The sequence below is a fragment of the Arachis hypogaea genome, chromosome 3 (assembly GCF_003086295.3).
Source record: "Arachis hypogaea cultivar Tifrunner chromosome 3, arahy.Tifrunner.gnm2.J5K5, whole genome shotgun sequence".
NCBI classification, from domain to species: domain Eukaryota; kingdom Viridiplantae; phylum Streptophyta; class Magnoliopsida; order Fabales; family Fabaceae; genus Arachis; species Arachis hypogaea.
Window position 1 is genome coordinate 60,106,439 of NC_092038.1, and position 11,564 is coordinate 60,118,002.

Genomic DNA, 11,564 nt, shown 5'->3' on the forward strand with positions numbered 1-11,564 from the left:
CTTTGTTCATCATTCTTTCAAGAGCCAACAATTTTAACATTCATAAATAATAAGATAAAAAATATGCACTATTTAAGCATTTATTCAGAAAACAAAAGGTATTGTCACCACATTAATATAATTAAACTAATTTCAAGGATGAATTCGAAACTCATGTATTTCTTGTTCTTTTGTATTAAAAACATTTTTTCATTTAAGAAAGGTGAAGGATTCATGGAATTATTCATAGCCTCAAGACATAGTTACTTAATACTAATGATCATGTAGTAAAGACTCAAAACATAGACAAACATATAGCATAAAACTGAAAAATAGAGAGATAAGAACAAGGAAGTTAAGGAATGAGTACACCTTAGTGAGGGTGGCGCCTTCTTCTTGAAGGACCAATGGTGTCCTTGAGCTCCTCTACGTCTCTTCCTTGCCTATGTTGCTCCTCCCTCAAAGCTCTTTGATCTTCTCTAATCTTATTGAGAATTATGGAGTGCTCTTGGTGTTCCACCCTTAATTGGTTCATGTTATGACTCAATCCTTCTAGAGAAGTGTTGAGTTGTTCCCATGAGTTGTTTGGAGGAAAATGCATCCCTTGAGACATCTCAGGGATTTCTTGATGATGAGCTTCCTCATGCATCTCTTGAGATCCATGAATGGGCTCTCTTGTTTGCTCCATCCTCTTCTTAGTGATGGGCTTGTCCTCTTCAATGAGGATGTCTCCTTCTATGACAACTCCAACTAAGTTGCATAGATGCCAAATGAGATGAGGAAAAGCTAGCCTTGCTAAGGTAGAGGGCTTTTCGGCTACTTTGTAGAGTTCTAGAGAGATGACTTCATGAACTTCTACTTCCTCTCCAATCATGATGCTATGTATCATGATGGCGCGATCCACAATTACTTCGGATCGGTTGCTAGTGGAGATGATGGAGTGTTGGATGAACTCCAACCATCCTCTAGCCACAGGCTTAAGGTCCAGTCTTTTCAATTGAAGCGGCTTGCCTTTTGAGTCTCTTTTCCATTGAGCTCCTTCCACACATATGTCCATGAGGACTTAGTCCAACCTTTTATCAAAGTTGACCCTTCTAGTGTAGGGGCATGTTTCTTCTTGCATCATAGGCAAGTTGAACGCCAACCATACGTTCTCCGGAGTGAAATCTAAGCATTTCCCCCGAACCATTGTAAGCCAATTCCTTGGGTTTGGGTTCATGCTTTGATCATGGTTCCTAGTGATCCATGCGGTTGCATAGAACTCTTGAACCGTTAAGATTCTGACTTGTTGAATGGGATTGGAGAGAACTTCCCATCCTCTACTTCTAATCTCTTGTCGGATCTCTGGATATTAGCCCTTTTTTAGCTTAAAAGGGACCTCAGGGATCACCTTTTTCTTGGCCACAACTTCATAGAAGTGGTGTTGATGGGCTTTTGAGATGAATCTCTCCATCTCCCATGACTCAGAGGTGGAAGCAATTGCCTTCCCTTTCCTCTTTCTTGAGGTTTCTCTGGCCTTAGGTGCCATCAATGGTTATGGAAAAACAAAAAAGCTATACTTTTACCACACCAAACTTAGAATGTTGCTCGCCCTCGAGCAAAAAAAGAAAGAATAGAAGAAGAAGAAGAAGATATGGAGGAGAGGGAGAGAGGTGAGGGTTTCGGCGAAGGGGGAGAAGAGAGGGTTGTGTTGTGTGAAAATGAAGAAGGATTGATGGGTTTATATAGTGGAGGGAGAGGGGTTTGGGTTCGGTTATTTAGGGTGGGTTTGGGTGGGAAAGAGATTTTGAATTTGAAGGTAGGTGGGGTTTATGGGGAAGAGTGGATAGATGTGATTGGTGAAGGGGTAATGGGGAAGAGAGATTGAGGTGACTTGTGAAGGGTATAGTGTTATTGGATTTTGTGAAGAAGAGAGAAGTGGGATAGGTGGGGATCCTATAGGGTCCACAGATCTTGAGGTGATCCTGTGGGGTCCACAAATCTTGAGGTGTCAAGGATTTCTCATCCCTGCACCTTTTAGGCGTGTAAAATGCCCTCTGTATGCAATCCTGGCGTTTAAACGCCAGACTGATGCTTGTTTCTGGCGTTAAACGCCCAAATGTTGCCTGTTTCTGGCATTTAACGCCAGCCTGATGCTTTTTTCTATCGTTAAACGCCAGCTTGGTGCTTGTTTCTGGCGTTAAACACCATACAGAAGCTTGTTTCTGGCATTTAAATGCTAGACAGCTCTTCCTCCAGGGTGTGCTTTTTCTTCTGCTGTTTTTTATTCTGTTTTTAATTTTTGTAATTGTTTTGTGACTCCACATGATCATAAACCTAATAAAACATAAAAGAACAATAGAAATATAGATAAATAAAAGTTGAGTTGCCTCCCAATAAGCGCTTCTTTAATGTCAATAGCTTGACAGTAAGCTCTTATGGAGCTTCACAGATGTTCAGAGCATTGTTGGGACCTCCCAACACCAAACTTAGAGTTTGATTGTGGGGGCTTTGTTTGACTCTGTTTTGAGAGAAGCTTTTCATGCTTCCTTTCAATGGTTGTAGAGGAGGATCCTTGAGCTTTAAACACAAGGTAGTCCCCATTCAATTGAAGGACTAGCTCTCCTCTGTCAACATCAATCATAGCTCCTGCTGTGGCTAGGAAGGGTCTTCCAAGGATGATGCATTCATCCTCATCCTTCCCAGTGTCTAGGATTATAAAATCAGCAGGGATGTAAAGGCCTTTAACCTTCACTAACATGTCCTCTACCAATCCATAAGCTTGTTTTATTGACTTGTCTGCCATCTCTAATGAGATTCTTGCAGCTTATACCTCAAAGATCCCCAGTTTCTCCATTACAGAGAGTGGCAAAAGATTTATACTTAACCCCAGGTCACACAGAGCCTTCTCAAAGGTCATGGTGCCTATGGTATAGGGTATTAAGAATTTACCAGGATTTTGTTTCTTTTGAGGTAAAGTTTGCTGAACCCATGTATTTAGTTCACTAATGAGCTAGGGAGGTTCATCTTCCCAAGTCTCATTACCAAACAACTTGGCATTCAGCTTCATGTTGGCTCCTAGATATTGAGCAACTTGCTCTTCAGTTATATCTTCATTCTCTTCAGAGAAAGAATAGTTCTCAGAGCTCATGAATGGCAAAAAGAAGTTTAATGGAATCTCTATGGTCTCTATATGAGCCTCAGATTCCTTTAGGTCCTCAATAGGGAGCTCCTTTCTGTCTGGAGGACGTCCCATGAGGTCTTCCTCATTGGGATTCACGTCCTCCCCTTCCTCTTTGGATTCTGCCATTTTGATAATATCAATGGCCTTGCACTCTCTTTTTAGATTCTCTTCTGTATTGCTTGGGAGAGTACTAGGAGGAGTTTCAGTGATTTTCTTACTTAGCTGACCCACTTGTGCCTCCAAGTTTCTAATGGAGGACCTTGTTTTATTCATGAAACTTAAAGTGGTCTTAGATAGATCAGAGACTATGTTTGCTAAACTAGAGGGGCTCTGCTCAGAATTCTCTGTCTGTTGCTGAGAAGATGATGGAAAAGGCTTGCTATTGCTAAACCTGTTTCTTCCACCATTATTAAAGCCTTGTTGAGGCTTTTGTTGATCCTTCCATGAGAAATTTGAATGATTTCTCCATGAGGGATTATAGGTGTTTCCATAGGGTTCACCCATGTAATTCACCTCTGCCATTGCAGGGTTCTCAGGATCATAAGCTTCTTCTTCAAAAGATGCTTCTTTAGTACTGTTGGATGTATTTTGCAATCCATTCAGACTCTGAGATATCATATTGACTTGTTGGGTCAATATTTTGTTCTGGGCCAGTATGGCATTCAGAGTATCAATTTCAAGAACTCTATTCTTCTGAGGCGTCCTATTACTCACAGGATTCCTCTCAGAGGTGTACATGAATTGGTTACTTGCAACCATGTCAATGAGTTCTTAAGCTTCTGCAGGCATTTTCTTTAGGTGAATGGATCCACCTGCAGAATGGTCCAGTGACATCTTAGAGAACTCAGATAGACCATCATAGAATATATCCAAAATGGTCCACTCTGAAAGCGTGTCAGAAGGACACTTTTTGGTCAACTGCTTGTATCCTTCCCAAGCTTCGTAGAGGGATTCACCATCTTTTTGCTTGAAGATCTGAATATCCACTCTTAGCTTGCTCAGCTTTTGAGGAGGAAAGAACTTGGCCAAGAAGGCCGTGACCAGCTTATCCCAAGAGTCCAGGCTATCTTTAGGTTGTGAGTCCAACCATGTTCTAGCTCTGTCTCTCACAGCAAAAGGGAAAAGCATAAGCCTGTAGACTTCAGGATCTACTCCATTAGTCTTAACAGTATCACAGATCTGCAAGAACTCAATTTAAAAATGATAGGGATCTTCTGATGGAAGTCTATGAAACTTACAGTTCTGTTGCATTAGAGCAACTAGTTGAGGCTTCAGCTCAAAATTATTTGCTCCAATGACAGGGATTGAGATGCTTCTTCCATAAAAATTGGAAGTAGGTGTAGTATAATCACCAAGCATCCTCCTTGTATTATTGTTGTTGTTATTATTTTCGGCTGCCATCTCCTCTTCTTTTTCGAAAATTTCTGTAAGGTTTTCTCTAGATTGTTGTATTTTAGCTTCTCTTAGTTTCTTCTTCAGAGTCTTTTCAGGTTCAGGATCTGCTTCAACAAGAATGTTCTTGTCCTTGCTCCTGCTCATATGAAAAAGAAGGGAAAAGAAAATAATAATAGAGATCCTCTTTACCACAGTAAAGAGATTCTTTTATGTGAGTAGAAGAAAATAAGAAGAAAATCTGAACACATGTAGAGGGGAGAAAAGGGTTCGAATTTTGAGTAGAAAAGAAGTGTTAGTAGATAAATAAATAAATAGAAGAAGATGAGAGAGAGGAGTTTTCGAAAATCAACTAAAATAAAAGAAAAATATTTTTTGTTATATTTTAAATTAAAGTTAAAATTTGAATTTATAAAAAGGAATAAAATTAAAATTTAAAACAATTAGTTAAATAAAAAGATTTTTGGAAAAGAGGGAGGTGATTTTCAAAAATTAGAGAGAGGAAAGTAGTTAGGTGGTTTTAAAAAAGATAAGAAATAGTAAAACAAACAAAAAGTCAATTAGTTAGTTGAAAAAGATTTGAAAATCATTTTTGAGAAGATAAGGAGTTAGAAAAGATTTTTGAAGTTGATTTTGAAAAAAAGATATGATTGAGATTTGTTTTGAAAAAGATTTGAAAAGGAAACTAAAAAGATTTGATTTTTAAAATTAAAATTGATTACTTGACTAACAAGAAACTAAAAGATATGATTCTATAATTTAAAGATTGAACATTTCTTAACAAGAAAGTAACAAACTTCAAATTTTTGAATCAATCACATTAATTGTTAGTAAGGTTTTCAAAAGTTATAAAATAAAATTAAGAAAAAGATTTTGAAAATCAATTTTAAAAAATTTTCGAAAATACAAAAGAAAAATGAAAAAATTTGATTTTTGAAAAAGTTTTGAAAAGATAAGATTTTTAAAATTGAAATCTTGACTTGACTAACAAGAAACATCTTATTTTAAAAATTTTTGACTAAGTCAACCCAAAGATTTCGAAATTTATGAGTAAAATGAGGAAAGATATTTCTTTGATTTTTTAATTTAATGTGGAAAGAGAAAAACGACGAAATGACTCAAGACATAAAAATTATGAATCAAAACAACTAATGCATGCAGGAACACTATGAATGTTAAGATGAATACCAAGAACACTTTGAAGATCAAGATGAACATCAAGACTTATTTTTGAAAAATTTTCAAGAGAGGAAAACATGCAAGACACCAAACTTAGAAATTTTCAATGTTTAGACACTATGGATTAAAAAATGCATATGAAAAACAACAAAAGACACAAAACAAGAAAATATGATGATCAAACAAGAAGACTTATCAAGAACAACTTGATGATCATGATCACCATGCATGAGTTTTTCAAAAAATGCACAAATTTTTAAAAACATGCAATTGACACCAAACTTAAAAATTGACACTAGACTCAAACAAGAAACACAAAATATTTTTGGTTTTATGATTTTATGATTTTTTTGGATTTTTCGAAAATTATTTTGAAAAAAAGGAAAAAGAAGAAAAAGTTTTCTTGAAAGATTTTTGAAAACTTTTTGAAAAGAAAATTACCTAATCTGAGCAACAAGATAAACCGTCAGTTGTCCAAACTCAAACAATCCCCGGCAACGGCGCCAAAAACTTGGTAGGCAAAATTGTGACTCATACTTTTCACAACTCGAACAATTCCTAGCAATGGCTCCAAAAACTTGGTGCACAATACTATGGTTCACACACATTCTTCAGAAATTCGCACAATTAACTAGCAAGTGCACTGGGTCGTCCAAATAATAAACCTTACGTGAGTAAGGGTCGATCCCACGGAGATTGTTGGTATGAAGCAAGCTATGGTCATCTTGTAAATCTCAGTCAGGTAGATTCTAATGGTTATAATGATTTTCGAATATAAAGATAAATAAAGCATAAAATAGAGATAGAGATACTTATGTAATTCATTGGTGGGAATTTCAGATCAGCGCATGAAGATACTGTGTTCCTTCTGAATCTCTGCTTTCCTACTGCTTTAATCCAATCATTTTTATTCCTTTCCATGACAAACTGTATGTTGGGGGATCACCGTTGTCAATGGCTACCGTCCGTCCTCTCAGTGAAAATGGTCCAGGTGCGCTGTCACCGCACGGCTAATCATTTGTCGGTTTTCGATCATGTAAGAATAGGATTTACTATCCTTTTGCGTTGTCACCACGCCCTACAGTCGCGAGTTTGAAGCTCGTCACAGTCATTCAATCCCTGAATCCTACTCGGAATACCACAGACAAGGTTTAGACTTTCTAAATTCTCAAGAATGCTGCCAATGGGTTCTAGCTTATACCACGAAGATTCTGATTAAGAAATCCAAGAGATATTCATTCAAGCTTATTTGCATGTAGAACGAAAGTGGTTGTCACGCACACGTTCATAAGTGAGAATGGTGATGAGCGTCACATAATCATCACATTCATCAGGTTCTTGGGTGCGAATGGATATCTTAGAATAAGAATAAGCGTGAATTGAATAGAAGAACAATAGTACTTTGCATTAATACTCGAGGTACAGCATGCTGCACACCTTAATCTATGGTGTGTAGAAACTCCACTGTTGAAAATACATAAGTGATAAAGGTGTTCATTGGTTCCGGCCCTAGAGAGGGAACCAGGATAACCAAGACTCCGGTCTAAGGACTAAACATCCAAACATGAAAATACAATAGTAAAAAGTCCTATTTATACTAAACTAGTTACTAGGGTTTACAGAAATAAGTCTAAGTGCAGAAATCCACTTCCGGGGCCCACTTTGGTGTGTGCTTGGGCTGAGCTTGAGTTTTACACGTGCAGATGCTTCTCTTGGGGTTAAACACCAAGTTGTAACGTGTTTTTGGTGTTTAACTCTGGTTTGTGACGTGTTTCTGGCGTTTTACTCCAGAATGTAGCATGGAACTGGCATTAAACGCCAGTTTGCATCATCTAAACTCGAATAAAGTATGAACTATTATATATTGTTGAAAAGCCCTGGATGTCTACTTTCCAACACAATTGAGAGCGCGCCATTTAGAGTTCTGTATCTCCAAAAAATCTATTTCGAGTGTAGGGAGGTCAGAATCCAACAACATCTGTAGTCCTTTTTCAGCCTCCTATCAGATTTTTGCTCAGGTCCCTCAATTTCAGCCAGAAAATACTTGACATCACACGAAAACACACAAACTCATAGTAAAGTCCAGAAATGTGAATTTTGCATAAAAACTAATAAAAACATCCCTAAAAACAATGCCAAAAAGCGTATAAATTATCCGCTCATCAGTCCCCTTTGTGGATCTTTGTAGAGTGTCGGTACTTTGTTGCCCGACCTCTTTTGATCACTTCTGGTTTTGTCCACTTTCTGGTTGGTCGAGGTGGTCCTTGGGGCTAACTTGTGCGACGACTTTTTAGTGTTCTCGTAGAACACTTTTTAGTCAGTCTAAACAAGTTTGATAGCCTTGTCGTGGAGCCGTGGCTTTTTGGGCGGAGCTATGTCCGTTTTAGCACACATTTTTCGTTGGTCCGACTTCTCCTTTCGATCCTTCTTTAGCTTTAGTTGGTCCGATTTCTCTTGTCAGTCCAAGCTGTAGCTTTCGTGGGTCTGACTTTGTCGGTCCCTTCTAAGTTATTTATAGTAATCCTCTTTCTTGGACCCTTATCAGGTCTCTTTCAGGGATCACTTTTTATAACTTGTATGTGGGAGACCGACTTCATCATGTCGATCTCTTCTTAAGTTATTTCTAGTAATCCTCTTTCTTGGACCTTTATCAGGTCTCTTTTTGGGATTATTTTTTATAACTTTTGTAGCTTTGGCGTGGGCTGACTTCTTCCTGTCGGTCCCTTCTAAGTTATTTCTAGTAATCCTCTTTCTTGGACCCTTATCAGGTCTCTTTCAGGGATCACTTTTTATAACTTGTTTGTGGGAGACCGACTTCATCATGTCGGTCTCTTCTTAAGTTATTTCTATTAATCCTCTTTCTTGGACCCTTATCAGGTCTCTTTTATGGATTACTTTTATAACTTTTATGTTTTGGGTCGACTTCATCATGTCGGGCCCTTCTAAGTTATAGTAATTGGTGCACGAAATTGCAATCACACTTTTGCAATCTGCACAACTAACCAGCAAGTGCACTGGGTCGTCCAAGTAATACCTTACGTGAGTAAGGGTTGAATCCCACAGAGATTGTTGGCTTGAAACAAGCTATGGTTATCTTATTAATCTTAGTCAGGATACCAATTATAGTTATCAATTGACTTGCAAATAAACAAGAGAGCATGGATTAAATAATACTTATTATGCAGTAATGGAGAATATGTTGGAGTTTTGGAGACGCTTTGTCTTCTGAATTCCTGCAACATAATGCTTTCTCACTTTCATAAATGCAAGGCTCCTTCCATGGCAAGCTGTATGTAGGGCATCACCGTTGTCAATGGCTACTTCCCATCCTCTCAGTGAAAATGGTCCAAATGCTCTGTCACAGCACGGCTAATCATCTGTCGGTTCTCGATCATGTCGGAATAAGATCCCTTGATCCTTTTGCGTCTGTCACTACGCCCAACACTCGCGAGTTTGAAGCTCGTCACAGTCATCCAATCCCAGAATCCTACTCAGAATACCACAGACAAGGTTTAGACTTTCCGGATTCTCAAGGATGCTACCAATGGATTCTAGCTTATACCACGAAGATTTTGATTAAGGAATCTAAGAGATACTCATTCAATCTAATATAAAATGGAGGTGGTTGTCAGGCACACGTTCATGGATTGAGGAAGGTGATGAGTGTCACGGATCATCACCTTCTTCATAGTAAAGCGCGAATGAACATCTTAGATAGGAAGACGCGTGTTTGAATGGAAAACATAAATAATTGGATTAAGTCATCGAGACGCTGTAGAGCTCCTCACTGATGCATGAAAACTTGTCTCTCAACAAATTTCCCTTCGGCAGGTATACCGAATTGTCGTCAACTAAAACTCACAATAGAGTGAGGTTGAATCCCACAAGGATTGATTGGTCAAGCAACTTTAGTTAGAAGAATATGCTAGTTGAGCTAAACAGAATTTAGATTGAGAACTTGCAGAAATTTAAATGACTGGAAAGTAAATAACAGAAATTAAAGTGTAGAATCTTAAATGGGGATTTGGGGTAATGAGCGTTAAAATAAATGGCAGAAAGTAAAGAGAAAGGGTAATATCAAAAATGGGGTAATCATTGGGTTCAGGAGATGTTGCATTCTCTGGATCAAGTTCATTCTCATCTCTTCCTCAATCAATGCATTCATTGATCTCCTTGGCAATCTTAAGTGATTGGATCCCAATTCCTTGGCAATCCAATCTCTCTAAGCTTGAACAATTGCTCAATTCCTTGATTTAATTTCTCATGGGAAGAGATAAAGTGTGGTCACTGATTATACCACATGTATTTCCAAATCAAAGTGTTGGGAGGATTACATATCACTATATCTGCCCAAACCCCAATTTGGTCCAACATGAGAAAGCATTTCTAGCATGATCTCCTCATCCCTTTTCCAAGGCTCAAAGGAGAACCAATTATGGAGAGTTTCTTTTCCAAGACAACTAACCAATTGAATTAAGATCGAAAGCTTTCTAGTAAGATCAAGAGAAAAGAAAGAAGAAGAAGAATGAAAACTATAATTGATCCATCAAATTAAAACAGAGCTCCCTAACCCAATGAAAGGGGTTTAGTTGTTCATAGCTCTAGAAATGAAAAATAACAGAAAAGAAGAATCCATCTAAATGTGCAGAAAAGTAAATCTATACAGAGTAGTTCCCAAAAGTGCCAAGCTTTTTTATAGTTCAAAACTACTCCTATATATACTACTCCTTTTGATCTTCTAGTGAGTTCTTCAAGTCTTGGATGTGGGCTCTGGATCTTGAGTTGAAGCAGTTCTCATCTTTAGTGGGCCCAACTTGCAGAGAAATGTGAATTAGGCTTGCGTATTTAGTAAGATTTAACGTTGAGTGCCATTGTTGGCTCGAGAACGTTAGTGGCATTCACTTTTTCCACTAACGTTCCACCCTCATATATCCACGTCAAATCCAACGTTAGTGGTCTTAACGTGACCACTAATGTTGCTTTCTCAAATTTTGGCCAACGTTATTGGGACTCACTTTTCCCAATAACGTTGGCTTATACCCCTTCACGAACGTTAATGGGAATCACTTTTCCCATTAACGTTGCTTAGTGCCCTTTGTTCCTACGTTAAAGTTCACGTTAGTATAGCTAACGTGACTCTTAACGTGGGTGTGTTTCACCTTCGAGAGCGTTAGTGACACTCACCTTTGTCACTAACGCTCTAGATGCCTAAATTCTCTACGTTAGAACTCACGTTAACTAAGTTAACGTGGCTCTTAACGTAGTAGTGATGCCATCTTCCAACGTTAGTGACAAAAGTGAATGTCACTAACGTTGGCTCTTTGATCTCAACTCCACGTTAACTTTCACGTTAATGGTCTTAACGTGAAAGTTAACATAGGCAATGCTAGTTGGTCCAACGTTAGTGACAAAAGTGAGTGTCACTAACGTTGGCTTTTGTTTTCCTCTTCCACATTAGAGTTCATGTTAACTAAGTTAACGTGACTCTTAACGTGGATCATTGCCAAGTTCTCCAACGTTAGTGGTGTTCACTTTTACCACTAACGTTAGAGGTAAACGTTATTAGTGTTCACGTTTTCTCTTAACGTTGGAGTTCCCTTTTGCTTCTACGTTAACTACCACGTTAACTTAGTTAACGTGGCAAGTAACGTGGGCTATGGATGGCTTCGCAGGCGTTATTAGTGATCACTTTTCTTATTAACATTGCAAGCTTTACCATTCCACGTTAGTGTTCACGTTAACTAGGTTAACATGAATACTAACGTGGTTCTTCCTTGCGTCCTTTGCCCTAAAATCAAGCAATTAAAGTGCATCAAAGCTCTAGCCGAAGTCATGAGATTATGCATCATCA

The 11,564-nt window shown here is 38.2% G+C and overlaps 1 non-coding gene across 1 annotated transcript; it reads left to right on the forward strand.

Moving 5' to 3' along the window:
* Nucleotides 1-4,030: 4,030 nt before the first annotated feature.
* LOC112793251 (small nucleolar RNA R71) lies at nucleotides 4,031-4,138 on the forward strand. Its single transcript, XR_003197954.1, has one exon. It is a non-coding gene; the product is annotated as a small nucleolar RNA R71 (small nucleolar RNA).
* Nucleotides 4,139-11,564: the final 7,426 nt, after the last annotated feature.